Consider the following 13,895-nt stretch of genomic DNA (forward strand, 5'->3'; position numbering starts at 1 on the left):
TGATGAATGCATGCCAATATTAGGAGACCTGAAGCTATTCATTCCTTATAAACTTATTGTGTATCTACCTTGAGACAGGCACTAAAGATACAGAAAGAGCAAAGTCAACACTGTTCTTACCTTCACAGTTTATACTATGATGAAGAAGATAAGACATTTATCAAATCATCTCCCAGGAAAATGTGAAATTGTAAATTGGAATAAGAAGGAAAAGCATTTGATGAATGCATGCTAATATTAGGAAGACCTGATGCCACAGATGTAATAGTAGAGTCTGACCTTTAACTTGAGCTCTGAAGAATGAGTGGTGCTGGGGTCCAAGATGGGGTTTTGCTGCTCCATTTTCCACTACTTTGGGGTTTCCTGTGCTTACAAGGAACAGCAGCCAAATGGGAAACAAAGAACCAATGCTGTTGGTCATTGAGCACGTGCCCAGTCCTCTCCAGTGCAGAGTTTCTCCAGTATACTGTGCTAGAGCACAAAGCTTATGATGGGAAGTGAGCAGGGCTTCCTTCTCCTTCCCCGAACATAATAGGTGAGTTTATGGCAAAGACTGTGTCTGCTATCCAAGTTAGACACAAGTACGAGCTGCTAGAATTGGGAGCACAAATGAAGCAGGAGCAGCTTCTGGAAGGCAGACCCTACCCATAAGTGCTTGTACCATGTGGCTTGGTAGCACAAACAGAAGTAGGAAAGGGTCTGCCACACTTGGGTGCAGTAAGTAAATAGGAAAACGGCAGCCTCTGCTTCAGTCAAATGCAGGAAGTCGAGTGGAAGACAGTGTGCTCACATCATCGGTGTCCCCTCCCCTCAAAGAAATGTGGTCAAGTGTACTTCAGGTTCTGACCTGTCAGATTAGCCACTTCTCTGGGACGGGGCTCCGAAGAAGAAATGTGGGCAGAAGTATCCTAAGGTGGGTATCTGAGGGGAGGGAATTTTTACCTCCCTCTCCAGCAAGTAGATGTTAACAAGAGAAAGTGGTGAGGGGATCGGGGGAGTGGAACACTCTAACCTGATGAGCTGAAAAAAGAACACATGCAAAAGGCTGAGATGGAGAATGTACAGACATTCAAGGGATGGAGAGAAAACTTGTGCCTCTGAAGTGCAGAAGATGAGAGTGAGCATCACAGTGGGGAACATGAGGTAGAGAACAGACAAGGCTAGACTATGTGGGGCCTTGAAGCCCACTCTAAAGAGCGATAGTGTTCTGTCCATAATGGGAAGCTCCAGATGGATTTGCCTTAGTTTCCCCATCGTATACAAGCAGAAGAGAATGTCTAAGATCAATTTATGCCCTTAAAAATACTATAAAGGCAGTAGAGCTAGGATGACCTTATGTCCTGATCTGCCTGGGAGTGCTCTGTGTTTCTGCCTATTTTCCTAGCTCAAGAGTATCCTGGATTGGATGGTAAGTTATAGGGCCACCTTAGTGTAGCTGTAAATGTGTATGCTCTGGAACCACACTGCCTGAGTTAACATTCCAGCTCTGACATTTCCTGGTGGTGCGACCTTGGGCAATCATTCTGTTCCTTAGGTGCATAATCTCTGAATGGGTTAATATTACAGACACCTCAGAAATACACAAGATTATAAGAGAATACTACGAAAAGCTATATGCCAATAAATTGGATAATCCAGAAGAAATGGATAAATTCTTAGAATCATACAACTTTCTAAAACTGAATCAAGAAGAAATGGGGAATTTGAATAGATCAATCACCAGTAAGGAGATCAAAACAGCAATCAAAAACCCGAAAAATAAAAGTTCAGGACTAGATGGCTTCCCTGGTGAATTCTACCAAACATTCAAAGAAGATTCAATACCTGTCCTTCTCAAACTCTTCCAAAAAAGTGCAGAGGTGGGGAGTCTTCCTAACTCATTCTATGAAGCCAACATTACTCCAATACCAAAGCCAGACAAGGACAACACCAAAAAAAGAAAATTACAGGTCAATATGACTGATGAACATTGATGCAAAAATCCTCAACAAAATACTAGTAAATTGAATACAACAATACATTATAAAGATCATACATCATGATCAAGTGGGATTCATTCCAGGGATACAAGAATGGTTCAACATTTGCAAATCAATCAACGTGATATACCACATTAACGAAATGAAGAATAAAAATCACATGATCGTCTCAATAGATGCAGAGAAAGCATTTGACAAGATACAGCATCCATTTATGATAAAAACTGAATAAAATGGGTATAGAAGGAAAGTACCTCAAGATAATAAAGGCCATATATGACAAACCCACAGCTAATATTATTCTCAATGGAGGAAAACTGAAAGCTATCCCTCTAAGAATAAGAACCAGACAAGGATGCCCACTTTCACCACTATTATTTAACATAGTATTGAAAGTCTTAGCCAGAGCAATCAAGCAAGAAGAAGGAATAAGAAGGACACAAATTGGAAAGGAAGATTGTCACTATTTGCAGATGACATGATTTTATATATAGACAACCTTAAGGAATCCACTAAAAATCTTTTAGAAATAATAAATGAATACAGTAAAGTTGCAGGATACAAAATCAACATACAAAACTCAGTTGCAGTTTTATACACTAACAAGGAAGTAGCAGAAAGAGAAATTAAGAATACAATTCCATTTACAATTGCAACAAAAAGAATAAAATGTCTAGGAATAAACTTAACCAAAGAGGTGAAAGATCTGTACACTGAAAACTATAAAACGTTGTTGAAAGAAATTGTAGAAGACACAAAGAAATGGAAAGATATTCCGTGCTCTTGGATTGGAAGAATTAACATAGTTAAAATGTCCATACTTCCTAAAACAATCTACAGATTCAATGCAATCTCAATCAAATTTCCAACAACATTGCTCATAGAAATAGAACAAAGAATCCTAAAATTTATATGGAACAACAAAAGACCCTGAATAGCCAAAGGAATCCAGAGAAAAAAGAACAAAGCTGGAGGTATCACACTCCCTGATTTAAAAATATGCTACAAAGCTGTGGTAAACAAACAGGATGGTACTGGCACAAAAACAGATACACAGATCAATGGAACAGAATTCAGAGCACAGAAATAAACCCATAGATCTATGGACAGCTAATCTTCGACAAGGGAGCCAAGAACATACAATGGAGAAAGGAAAGTCTCTTCAATAAATGGTATTGGGAAAACTGGACAGCCACGCGCAGAAGAATGAAAGTAGACCATTATCTTATACCATACACAAAAATCAACTCAAAATGGATTAAAGAGTTGAATGTAAGACTTGACACCATTAAACTTCTAGAAGAAAACATAGGCAATACACTCTTCAACATTGGTCTTAGCAGCTTGTTTCCAAGTACCATGTCTGACCAGGCAAGGGAAACAATAGAAAAAATAAACAAATGGGACTACATCAAACTAAAAAGCTTCTGCACAGCAAAAGAAACCACCAACAAAATGACAGGACAACCTAACAACAGGGAGAAGATATTTGCAAACCATATATCTGATAAGGGGTTAACATCAAAAATATGTAAAGAGTTCATACATCTCAACAACAAAAAAACTAACAACCCAATTTAAAAAATGGGCAAAAGATCTGAACAGACATTTCTGCAAAGAAGATATACAGCTGACCAACAGGCACATGAAAAGATGTTCAACATCGTTAACTATCAGAGAAATGCAAATCAAAACTGCAGTGAGATATCACCTCACTCCTGGCAGAATGGCTATAATTAACAAGACAGGCAACAACAAGCATTGGAGAGGATGTAGAGAAAAGGGAACCTTTGTACACTGCTGGTGGGAGTACAAACTGGTACAGCCACTTGTGGAAAATAGTATGGAGATTCCTCAAAAAATTAAGAATTGAACTACCATGTGATCCAGCTATTCCACTGCTGGGTATTTATCAAAGAATGTGAAAACACGAATACATAAAGATACATGCACCCCTATGTTCACTGCAGAATTATTCACAATAGCCAAGACTTGGAAGCATCCTAGGTGCCCATCAAGGGATGAATGGATAAAGAAGATGTGGTATGTATACACAAAGGAATACTACTCAGCCATAAGAAACAATGACATTGAGGCCATTTGTGACAACATGGATGGACCTTGAGGACATTATGCTAAGTGAAATAAATCCGAGGGAGAAAATCAAATACCATATGATCTCACTCATAACTAGAAGGTATAAACAATGACAAAAACACATAGAGACAGAGATTGGATTGGTGGTTACCAGAAGGAAGGTGGGGAGGGAGGAGGGGGAAAGAGGTGATCAGGCACATGTGTGTGGTGATGGATGGTAATTGGTCTTTGGGTGGAGAACATGATGTAATCTACACAGGAATCAAAATATATGACAGTGTACACCTGAGATTTATATAATGTTACTAACTAATATTGCCACAATAAAATAAATAAAAAATAAAATGGATTAATAATAAATCTACATTTAGGGTATGTAAGGATTAAATTATTAATATACATAAAACACAGAAAATAGTGCCTAGAACACCACAAATGCTTAATAAATGTTAACTGTCTTGGCTGGCCCTGTGGCTGAGTGGTTAAGTTTGTGCGCTCCACTTCGGTGGCCCAGGGTTTTGCCGGTTCAGATCCTGGGCACGGACATGGCACCACTCATCAAACCATGTTGAGGTGGTGTCACACACAGCACAACCAGAGGCACTCACAACTAGAATCTACAGCTATGCACTGGGGGGCTTTGGGGAGAAGAAGAAGGAAAAAAAGGAAAGATTGGCAAAAGATGTTAGCTCAGGGCCAATCTTTAAAAAAGAAAAGTGTTAACTGTCATTATTATTGTACATTTTTCTGTTTTCTCTTACTCTAATAGTTTTTGGAATAAGCACCTAGAAACTTCTAACTGCATTCCACTGAGCTTACATTTAACAATAGGAATGGCAGGGTTGGTCAGAGACCCCAGAGTTACAATGTGTGAGGATGTCCATTAATGCAAGCCGTCATCACCGCAGGGCATACTACGCGTCAGCTGCCCTGCTAAGTGGTTTACAGAAGGTTTTTCATTTCCTCCTCCCCTACAACCTCTGAGGGCATGCATCATTGCTCTGGTTTATAGATGAGGAACCAGGCTCAGGGAGGTTAAGAATTCATCCAGGGTAACAAAGCAGCAGGGTGACTTGATCCACGATCCATGATCTAAGCCATCACATTCCACATCCCTCTGAGGCCAACCTTAGAGGGGAGGCAGTGCTTGGTTCCTCTTAGGAGCCAGCCAATGCTCCTAACCCATTTGTCCAATTTTCCCCCGATTCAGACACATTTATATTTTCAATCTGTATCATTCCCTGGGGCAAAGGAAAGAAATACGCTCTTTAAGTCTGTCATCCACTATGCACAGTAGTAAAGGATTTATTTAATTGACACTAAACTTCTTCCTTTTCCTCTCCAAAGGGATCTCCTTGTTCTTTTCTGTGAGAATTGGGTGAACCAGTCAGCGTTCTACAGGATGGTCACAATGTTATGGGTTCCGAGCATGTGCTCTCTCGACCGTCTCCTTTCCTTACTGAAGAGCTAAAACCTTTTCCTTCTGTCCTCATGTCAGTCCCTGTTTCTCAACCCAATGCATCCGTGTTGAAAGGATAAAGGTTGGAGTGTATAAAGTACAAGACTGAATAGATGCACTTTATGTTCTGTACTTGAAAGGTTAAGTACATGAGGACAGCAAAAGGTTACACCTTACGTGCTCACGTATGATTTTGAGAATCAGAAAACCAGATTTTTTTTGCAGTGGCTCTTTAATCGACAGTTCTCACTGAATGAAAGTGTTATTATTCCCTTGGAGCCAAGCAGATCTCAGGTGAAATCTTAGTCCTACCCTCTACTTGCTATGTGTCCTTGGCAAGTTGTTCCACTCCCTGGGCCCTGGTCTTCCCGTCAGGACGCCCACACGAGGGACAGGGACACCTTGTATCTGTGAAGCGTAGTTTAAAGGCACTTCAGAGCCACTTTCTCATTGGCACCTTTCAGTAGCCCAGAGCCATTGGGCAGCTTGTAGCAGAGCTGGAAAGATAACTCAGAGCTTCCATTTCCATGTCTAGAAGCAGCTGGTACAAAGAATATGGGTTTTACAACAAGACCAACTTGTATTTGAAACCCACTTCTAGCATTTCTAGCTTTTTGTAACTCCTCTGAGTCTCAGTTTCTCACTGTAAAATCCCCATACAAATATTTCACTCTTGGGAGACGTGGGAGGCAGAATAATGGTCCCTCAAAGATGTCTACATCCTAAATCCCAGGACCCGAGAAGATGTTACCCTCTGTAGCGAAAAGCACTTTGCAGACGTGATTAAGAATCTTGAGATGGGAAGATCATCCTGGATTACTGTGTTGAGCCTGTTGTAATCACAAGAGTCCTTATGAGAGTAACAGGAGGGTCAGACTCAGGGAAGGAGATGTGACAATGGAAGCAGAGGTTGGAGTGATGCAAGGAAGGGCCACAAGCCAAGGAATACGGGTGGCCTCCAGAAGCTGGAAGAGGCAAGGAAATTCTCCCTTAGAGCTTCTGGAGGGAACACAGCTCTTCTGACACCCTGACTTTAGGACTTCTGACCTCCAGAACTGTAGGATGATAAGTCTGTGTTGTTTTAAGCCACCAAGTTGTGAAAATTTGTTACAGCAGCAATAGGAAACTAACACAGGAGATTTATAATAATAATGATAATTTATAGTGATGATGATTAATGACAATAAAATTAATAACAGTACTTAATATGGTGTATATGTCCCAGGCAATTTTCCAAATTTTATAAATTTATACAGTTTTATACATTATACAGTATATATTTTATGTATTTATTTATATGTTATATATTATAAAATTCTCCAAACAACCCTCACAAAAACAACATTTTACAGATGAGGAAACTGAGGCACAGAGAGGCTAAGTAACATCGTTGAGGCCACACAGCTAGGAATGGGCAAAGCTGGTATTTGAATCTAGGCAATCTATAAAACACCTACAGAGAGCCTGGCGTGTAGTACTTCTCCAACAAATGGGCGGCATTATTATTTTTAGTCCCACCACATCACATTGCTTCTAAATCTCTGCATCTGGAGGGGTCCTCATACTGAAGAGATGGGCCCTCCTGATTCCAGGATCTGATGGAACCAGTCTGTGGGAACGTCCTGAGGCTGTGCCGGCTATTGTATTGCACTCGCATTCCTGCCCCAGCATCCTTCCTCCTTTGGAACCCATAAATTACCCAGCCTAGCCCTGGTGACAGAATGATGGAGCTGGGCTGGTGCCTGCAGCTGGGCTAAGTCAATAAAGGTGATAATGAACACTAAACAGAATTTGAAGAATGACTGGAAAAATTGCTCCTATTGATATTTCTGGCAGCCATCTGCTGCAAAATCAGGCTGAAGTGGGTTGTTTCACATGGCAACTCCCTTTGAGACGAGTGACGGCAGCAACGATGAGAGTTTGTATTTGTGCAGCTTCTATAAGCATTTTAATATATATTATCCAATTTTATTTCTAGAAAAATCCTGTGAAGTAGGTCTCATCTTACAGATGAGAAAAAAATAAAAAATACACAGGGGTTGATTTCATTGCCCGACCTCCTGGCCTTGTTGTGGCTTTAAAAACAGAGTGATTTTGGAAGTTAAGTAAGGACAAACTTTGGGTAAACTTTGTCAGCATGCTTGGTTCTGGACTGTGTGGTCAGGGGCAGCGGGGATCCCCAGCCCCCTGACCAGGACAGGGGCTCAGATGGTTTCGGCTCTACTCTTGACAACCCCAGGCCAGCAGAGCTCTGCTCATTTGGAATTGTTTCACCTCATAAATATTAGAGACCAACGTCTTTAACCTCCTCTCCATGCTTCGCTTGCTCTCGCGGGATCTATCCTCAAGTCCTCTGCTCCGTGTAGTAATGAGTGCTCTAAACTCTACAGTTCTACCATACTGTGTCCCTCCTTGCTGGCTTTGCCCCCCGCCGCATCGCTAGCTTCTAGAACTATGCTCTACGTGTAGTAGGTACATGATAAACATTTTTTTCTTGGCCAGTTGGTCTGGAGGAAAAAGATTCATGAGACACGGTTTTTGATTTATGATCCTATATAACATTTTTATGGAGAGCCATTTTTAAATCCAGTCACTGTTTTTCTTTTTTTTAGTCCTGATTTGTAAGTTTTATTTCACGGTTACATAAGAAGCCTGAATTCTTTATCAGCCTTATGACAGAGGCACAATGGTCCTTATTTTAAAATCACAGCACGTTGAAAGAGAAGGAAGTCCTAGCAGAATGGAGGAAGTCCTAGCACTTAGGTGAGAAAACAGGGGCTTAGAAAGGGTAAGTTCAAGGTCACCCAGTGAGTTATTGGTCGAGCCAGGACAAGAAATAGTAATGTACATTTCCTACACACAAAGCACTATAGCAGTTCATATACTCACACACTATTTCATTTAACCCTCAACAAACCTGTGGGGCTTAGAAAGGTTAAATAACTTGCCTACAACACACAGTTTGTGAGGGAAAGATGAAAGGGACAGTCTAGAGCCCTATGCTTTAGGGACCCAGCTTTCCTGACTTTTCCCCACACCTTCAATTATTTATAATTTGTCCTGGTTTACTCCCACATCTTCGGGAATCACTCTTTAATTTACACATCCTGTTGGCACAGAACTACTGTCTTACTGTTTTTGTAAAAAATGTCTAACCAGTAGAAGAGCTTATTTTTCCCCCAGATAGTCACCAGCTTAAAATATAAATTGCTGATGTGTTTGTCTGAGATAACAAGTAAAGTGACTTTTATAACCCTCTACTATCAGAGCCCATTACCAGTTGTTAGTTTATCTGTGTTTTGTACTTTACATTGTGTAAAAGCTTTCCATATATTTTATTCTATTGGATCGTTGTAACAACAGGCATGTAATAACAGGTATTATTCTCTCTATTGTCCAGATAATAACTCTGAAGTCTATGGAGATTTACTACCCAAGGTCATGGTGCTGGGCAACTACAGGTCCACGGGCCAGCCAGAGCAGAGTTTCATATTCCACCCTTCCCTGTAAGGCCTGTGTCTCTGCACTGGCTTCTGAGGCAGGTGAGCACAGAGGGAGAGGGAGGTGAAAATTCTAGGTATGGGGAACAGGATGTGCGTGCCTGGAATATGCATCTTGGTGCCTCGATTCACCTTGATGCTGATAGAAAAGATGTGGTACTTGTCTCAAGCCTGTTAGGAACCACCGTAGCACAGTATCCCTCAAAGGGGACGGGTAGGTGGGTGCATTAGTCAGCCTGAGCTGTCACAACAAAATACCCCAGCCTGGGAGGCTGTACCAACAGAAGTTAATTTTCTCACAGTTCTGGAGCTGGAAGTCCAAGATCAAGGTGTTGACAGGTTGGTTTCTCCTGAGGCCTCTCTCCTTGGCTGGCAGATGGCCTTCTCCTGCATCCTCATATGGCCTGTCCTCTGTGTGTGTGCATCCCTAGTGTCTCTTCCTTTTCTTGTAAGGATACCAGTCCTGTTGGATTAGGGCTCCTCTCTCATAAGCTCATTTAACCTTACTTACCTTTTTAAAGACCCTATCTACAAATATGGTCACATTGGGGGTTAGAGATTCAACATATAATTTGGGGGTGGTACACACAGTTGAAATGCATCGAGTTCAGAGAGTGAGCCCTTCTTTCTCAACGCCTGTTTAAACAGCTTCTACAGCTGCCAAATCTATGGGCGTGGATGGGTTGTGTTTGAAGCTACCAAGTCAAGTCGGCTTTCCTCTCTAAATACTGTGCTTAAAAGCATACCATTTACAAACTGAAATGAGAAAGCAAGAAGAAAGAAATGCTGCCGTAAACCTTCAAGCAAAAGAGAAAAGAAGACTGTGGAGAAATGGAAATAAGTAAACTGATAATTCTCTCCAAGCTGGAAAAAATCAATTGTTACCACATCATCCCTGACAGTGATCTAGTTGAGATCAATTCCGTTCGAGTTAATAACACCTGCATGAGTGCCGCTGTAACAGACTGTCAGTTTTATTACTGGTCCTGCGAGCTCCGGGTCCCAGCTTCCAAAATGAATACGAATGAATGCTGGGAGTTCAACCATTACAAGAGGATTTGTTAAAAAATAATTCTTGCGTTTTTTAAACTGTCCGAGACAGCAGTCAGCTTCGTGAGTCAAATCACTCCAAGGGGGCAGCTTATTAGAGTCCACACTAGATGGACTGCTCACCCCAGAGGTTTGTCATATGGCAGAGAGGAGGCTGTGCCAGGACTGTCTGACATTGATGAAAGACTCCAGTGTTGTGTCATTGTCTTCTTGTTATTTTGTTTTTTTAGCCACCCGAAGATTTGTTCCAAGAGGCAGAACTTTTGCAAAGTCTATTTTGGCAGGTGTTTGAACTGTGCTCTGTACCCGGAGCTTGAGGCCAGGGTTTCAGGTCTGCCTCCTGTACAAGCCAGGTTGAAAACTACGCCTCTCTCTATTGTGGTGCAAAACCTAAAGCTCGTGCCCTACCACAGTCGGCTTCATTTCAAACTGTTGGATGAGTTCTTTAATTTTTTCATGTACATACGTCTTAGTTCCCACCGGCTCTCAGTGGGAACTCTTCCACTGCCTGCAGCAGAGCCACCTGGGGCACTGGCTAGAAAGGAAGATTCTGAGCCCCAAGATTTGGAAGGATTTGGAGTGGTTGAGGCTGGGGCAAGAGATTTAAATGTTTTAGCTAGCATTCCAGAAGATTCTAATGTGTCACAAAGCTCAAGAACCACTATTTTCTGTCACTTCTGTAGGCCCTGGAACACCTGTAGTGTAGTGAAAGGGAAGGGACCTAAATTTTGTTCATTCTACCACAGCGTAGACTGCTTGTTGCTTAACAAAATCTATACTCTCTTCTTGCAAAATTGCTAAACTACATTTCCCAGCTCCTTTGTACTTATATATGGGCCTGTGATGCAGTTCTAACCAATGGAATGTGATTCTAGGATTGCTAGATAAAATACAGGCTGCCCAGTTAAATTTGAATTGTAGATAAATAGCATGATTTCTAGTATAAATACATCCCCAGTGCTGCATGGGGTATACTACTTATACTAAAAAAAATAAATGCGTTATTCATCTGGAATTCAAATTTAACTGGATAAAATATAGGATGTCTGTCCTGTATTTTTATTTGCTAAATGTAACAAACCCAAATATGAGGGAAGTGACAGGCCCCACAAACAGACACAGCCCATAGAAAGCTTCCACTTGTGCCCCTCCGTCTCCTTCCCCATTTGAGCTGGATGGATGGCGACAATAGTTGAGGAGCCTTTGGAAACCACCTGTTGAAGACGGCAGGACCACTATCAGTCTGGCTTCCTGAGTGACCTCATGAAGGAGAGCCACCTGCTAACTCATTCATCCTCTGCTCTGTTATGTAAACAAGAAAAAAGCATCTAGTGTATCTGAGTTATGATGAATGTGGGGTTCTATTTTCTTCAGCAGTTAGCTGCTAGGCTAATACACTTAATATGTGACAGGAACTACACATACAAAGTAGCAATTAATCCTCCTTATAACTGCCTCAAGCTAGAATTGTCCCCATTTCACTCCTGGGGTCAGTGGGGCTCAGAGCTGTTAAACAACTTACCAAATATTTTATCACTGATTTATTCTAAGTATACGAATTACCAAGCTGATTACTTATGGGCACTATTTATGGTCATTTGTGAATTTGAATGCTAAATAAATACTCATAATCTGGAAGATGTTGTATTTTGTTTAGCTTCACTTTTATTTTCTATTTTTAAGTTAATTCATTGATTTAGTTGAGGGGCATTCAAAAGCTTCAAAAGGGAACACACTGGGAGGAGTGACATCAGCATCATGGTGGAGTGAGCTCTTCCCTTAGACTCTCCCACATAAGATACAATGAGAAGGACATTCGTAACCCAACAGAGGACATTCATACAACACAACAGATATGTGAGAGATCCATGCAGCCATACATCTGAAGGTGGAGGTGCTGGACCCCTGGGAGGCAGTGGAAGGAGGTAAGGGGATCTCCTCTCCCTCCTCCAATGGCAGCGACCTAGGGCACAGATTGTGTGCAGCTCTGAGAGGAGAGTGGGGAGGGGGCAGCCCTCCACAGGACACCTTGGCTCTCAGAGTTGCCTCCCAGCCTCTGGGAAAGCTCCACACTGAGGAGGCTAAGCAATTGTGGGGGTGTCTTCACCCAGCCAAGCACCCCAGGAGAGCAGACAGCGAGTGCAGAGTGGGAGCACCCCTGGAATGATGCAGGCAAAACAAAGAACCCCTCCCTCCAGCTGGCGCACCACTTCAGCCAGTTGGCCAAAGCAGGGCACCCCCAACAGAGTGCCTGTGCATATGTTTGCAAAGCAGTGGTGGTGAGTGGGCAACCACAGACAGACCCTGTCAGGAGAGCTTGCAAAGGACAGCCTGCCAGGGATGGCTGCCGGCCCAGAATACACAGCTCCCTGCCCCCTACCCTCCCTGTGGTGGCAGTGGAATCTGTGACCAGATACTACTGATATGCAAAGGCACAACTCCTCCCCATCAAATAGCATGAGGAAATATATTAACACTCCAGAACAGAAGAAAAATGACGAGCACCGAGGAATCAATGCTGAAGGCACAGAAATTTGCAATCTAAGTGACAGAGAATTCAAAACACTTATCATAAAAAACTTGAGTTACAAGAAAACTCAGAAAAACAGTTCAATGAAAACCAGGAATAAAGTTAATGAACAGAGGGAATTCTTCACAAAAGAGATTGAAACCAAAAAGAAACACACTGAAAATTCAGTCTCACTATCACCCCTATTCCCTAGCCAACTAATTCCCTATCTAGGAAGCAACACCGTTTCTGTTTGTGTGTTTGTGTGTGTGTGTGTCTGTATAGTTTTAGTTATGTTCTATACATATATAAACACACACACACACACTTCTATTTTAACCCAAATGGTATCATACTATTATGCTGGAAATAATCGAAGACTATCCGTATAAGAAAAACAGAAGCTCTATTCAGAGCTTGCTATAGCAAGAGAGTCAGCTACCATCATTATATTTGGCAGAGACTCAAAGGCAGGCAGAGGAGTGGGAATGCTTTATAGTGAAGAGAAAGGAAGGCTTCAGATGTGCCCTGATTGGAGACTGTTGGCTAGAGGAAGCTGGATGTGGGAGAATAAGAAGCAGGGCATCCTATGTGACTGGTTGGGCCGCTCTTGTTGGTTCTGAATTGTAAGCGGGGACTAATATAGGGAAGCTGGCAGTCATTGACCAAGTCATGACCATTCTGGTTCAATTGCTTACAGAGGTTGTCCTTTGGCTTCCTGGGCTGGTTGCTGCGGGGGGCATAGGTCAGAGTTTCATTGTCATATGTGATCTGACCGTTGTCTGTTTGTATATTCAGTCTCTCACTATGTACACTTTCTGCACATTGATTTTCTTCTATTCCTATTAGACTACTGTAATATTGACTTTTTTTGGTGTATAATTCTATGAATTTTAATATGTGTACATTCATGTAACCATTATCTCAATCTCGCCCCTCAAACACTCCGTCTTGCTGGCATAAACAAGCCATCTCTGACTTTTTTACCACAATTACCCACTGAATCTATTACACCATGTGATATCAGTATCAATTTATCTCCATTTAACACTGAACACATTTTTTGACTTGACTTACTACATAGTTGCAGTAAATAGAAGCAGGATGTTACTAAATAGTACCAAAAAGAGACATAACTATTAAGAGTTGTGATTGCAGAGGTTAGGAGGGGCTGGAGCTCTCACGGTCACCGTGGAGGTGTGAAGAGGGAGGCGCTGGCGTAGTCTGAAGAGGACTAGGTGCCTCCAAATATACATTTCACTGCATGAGCATCAACCCGTCTGTGCAATTCTGTTCAGTTT

The sequence above is a fragment of the Equus quagga genome, chromosome 14, assembly GCF_021613505.1.
Source record: "Equus quagga isolate Etosha38 chromosome 14, UCLA_HA_Equagga_1.0, whole genome shotgun sequence".
NCBI lineage: Eukaryota > Metazoa > Chordata > Mammalia > Perissodactyla > Equidae > Equus > Equus quagga.